This window comes from Jaculus jaculus, chromosome X, assembly GCF_020740685.1.
Source record: "Jaculus jaculus isolate mJacJac1 chromosome X, mJacJac1.mat.Y.cur, whole genome shotgun sequence".
Taxonomy (NCBI): domain Eukaryota; kingdom Metazoa; phylum Chordata; class Mammalia; order Rodentia; family Dipodidae; genus Jaculus; species Jaculus jaculus.
The window spans coordinates 74,145,623-74,148,980 of record NC_059125.1 but is presented as its reverse complement, the minus strand read 5'-3'; the positions used below and the strand labels follow the sequence as shown (position 1 = coordinate 74,148,980).

At 42.5% G+C, this 3,358-nt stretch overlaps 1 pseudogene; it reads right to left on the bottom strand.

Moving 5' to 3' along the window:
* Positions 1-396: 396 nt before the first annotated feature.
* On the bottom strand, positions 397-1,183 carry LOC101606530 (annotated as a pseudogene).
* Between the last annotated feature and the right edge of the window lie 2,175 nt (positions 1,184-3,358).

The window sequence follows — 3,358 nt, the reverse complement described above, 5'->3', positions numbered from 1 at the left end:
AATTAGTTTCAGGCTGGCCTTAAACCCCAAGTGATCCTCCTACCTCAGCCTCCCAAGGGCTGGGATTTAAGGCCTGCCCCACCATGCCTGGCTTGCTGTTTAGAAGTTTTATAAATATATACCCTCTTTGGGACAAATGTCTAAAACAATAGCAGGACAGAAAAGAAGTGGAAAGATGCATTGATATGTAAATAATTCTTAATTTTTCTCATCAAGTACCTCACCTTAAATGATAGATAATTAAATCAAGGAAAGCATTTCAAGTAAATGAATAATACTCATAATCATAACGAAGTAAACCATTTTCTTTTTTGTTCATTATCCACTTAACTATCACTCCTATATATTTCTAGTGATATTGATGTCTTGAAAGTTGAGTCTTACCAAATTTAATGGCTATTGTTTGATCTCACCTCTTAACTTGTCTCTCTGTTCAGCAATGGTGAGGCAGATTCCTTTTCCTCTAGGAAGAGAAATCTATGCTTTGTTGCCTTTGCCAATAACGAAGATGTTGGAAAGCCGGGTAGCAAAGCTGTTGCAATTGGCATCTTTCACATGAACCACATCAAAAGAGCCAGGATGTCCTTCTCTGTTAGTGATCACACCAATTCTCCCCAGGTTAGCACCTCCAGTCACCATACCAAGGTTACCGGTGTCAAACTTGATGAAGTCAGTTATCTTGCCAGTTTCCAAATCAATCTGAATGGTGTCATTCACTTTAAGGTGGGGATCAGGGTAGTGAATTGTACGAGCATCATGGGTCACCAGATGAGGGATTCCTTTTGTGCCCACAAAGATTTTTCTCACTTTGCACAAGTTATACTTGGCCTCCTCAGGAGTAATACGATGAACAGCAAAGTGACCCTTAGTATCATAGATCAGATGAAATTCTCTCCAGTCATATCAATGTTGATGACATCCATAAACCCAGCCAGGTAGGTTATGTCAGTCCTGACTATGCCGTCAATCTTAATGAAGCCCTGCATGCAAATTTTCTTTACTTCATCTCCTGTTAGGGCATACTTAAGTCTGTTCCTTAAGAAAATGATCAGAGGCAAACATTCTCTCAGTTTGTGGGGGGCCCAGTGGCTGGACGAGGAGCAAATATGCCAGTCAATTTATCCAGCATCCAATGTTTTGGAGCTGCTTCTCTCTTCAGGTGCTTCTTGGGATCGCAAGCCATGGCTGCGCTGGGAACGGAAAGAGGCTCTCTTCTTCCAGTGCGTGAAGGAATTAGGGTTCCCATATTGTATTTTTAAATGAGTTTTATTTAAGAGAGAGACAGACAGAAAAAGGATAAATATGGGCCCATCAAGGCCTCCTGCCAGTGCAACCAAATTTCAGATTCAAGCACGACTTTTGCATCTGGCTTTAAGTGGGTATTGGAGAATCAAACCTGGGCTGTCAGGTTTGGAAGCAAGCTCTTTAACTGCTGACAAAGTATTTTTATATTTACTTTTTTCAAGGATTTCCATGTCCATATCTATAATGGTTGCACCAATTTATGTTCCTACAAGTGATTGTATAATGGTTCCTATTCCCCCATATCATAGCAACATTTCTCATTATTTGATTTTTTATGATTTCCATGGTGACTGGCTAGGTAAGATAAAATTTTAATATAGTTTTGATTTGTATTTTCTTGATGGCTAAGGATGATGAGCATTTCCTCATATATTTATTGCACATTTAACTTTCTTTTTAAAAAAAAGTCTGTTAAATTTATTTCTCCATATATTGGATGGATGAGATTTGAATGTTTAAAGGTATAATACATAAAGATCTTTATAGACTCTAGAAATTAATCAGATTTAAGTTTACCAAAGATTTTCTTCCATTCTAGAGGCTGTCTCTTCACTCTGCTGTGCAGAAGCTTTTGCATTTCATGAATCCCAGCTACTCATTTTTTCCTGAGCCATTGAAGTGTTTTTCAGAAAGTTCATGTTGTATACCTGTATCTAAAAGTCCCTGCCTTTGCTAGCAGTGTCAGATTTTCTAGGTGAGTAGGAATAAAACTCAGTAACAGAGGCCAGTATGATAGAAAGGGGATATATAGGGACTTAATAGGAAGGTATAGGATATATGTAAGTATAAGAACAGATTAATGGGGTGAAAAGGCCTAAGTGAGGTCAGAGGAAGAGACTGAGCAGAGTATCAGTTCTTAAGAAAGGTCTTTGATCAATCTTAGTTGAATTACGGTGTGAAACCCCTTTCCCCTGCAGAGACAGGAACACATGGATTTTCACCACAGATAGGACACAGGTGGAAGACCAAAATACAATTATGACAAAATTGGCTTTGGTGAACCAATGAGTTTAATGGAGTTACTTACATAGCAGGGTAAGGGGTTACTTTCAGGAATATGGAGCCTCCAAAGTAGCTGTACCACCAAGAAATCTCATCCCAGCACAGGTGGAGACTTCCCCATGAGTTCCTGGCACTCCCTGTGTAGAGAAAAACCACAGGGATGCTTTTCCCTCAGCTTCAAGGTGAGGGATTACCTATAGAGCATGGAGGCCCCAGAGAAGCTGCACCAAGAAGTCTCATCCCATTATCACTATTTAGTAGTTTAACATCCCTTGATTTTTTATCCTCTGTATACTGTATCTCACATTGAGGTCATGAAGTGTCATGCATAGAGCTAGTACAGGAGGGCACCTGAGATCTCAGGTGGGGGTGCTCCTTCTTTTAATTTTTTTTATTTATTGCAGAGAAACAGAGAGAGAGGCAGAGAGCAAGAGGGAGAATGGGCGTGCCAGGGCTTCCAGCCTCTGCAAATGAACTCCAGACGCGTGCGCCCCCTTGTGCATCTGGCTAACGTGGGACCTGGGGAACCGAGCCTCGAACCGAGGTCCTTAGGCTTCACAGGCAAGCGCTTAACTGCTAAGACATCTTCCAGCCGCCATGCTCCTTCTTTTATAGGGGAATGTCAAAAGACCCAGTCTTGAGAATGTCCCCTGAGTTGTCTCAGTTGCTTTGATAAAGCTGGCAGCAGTTTTTTAGGGATTTAAATGAGCAGGAATTTTCCATAAAACATGAGTTGTCATATAAAATGAGAGTTAAGATATAGATTAAACTTCCGGTCAAGATGGCGACCGCCTAGCTGCACTACAGACAACAAGGAAAAAAAAGGCAAGTATTCAAGGGAATTTAGAAACTTTTTGCAAAAGGGAGGGCACAGATTGGGGTTAAAGAGAGAAACACACCCTCCGCCGCAACCCACGCCCCACCGCCCCGCGCCCCCCACAACCCCTGCGCCACCCCACCCCCCGCCCATTTGGCCCCGCGTGCCCCTCCCCCCCCCGCGAGGCACGCTCCCTATCCACACGCAGCAGGCGCGCCCCGAGCGCCCCGCCCA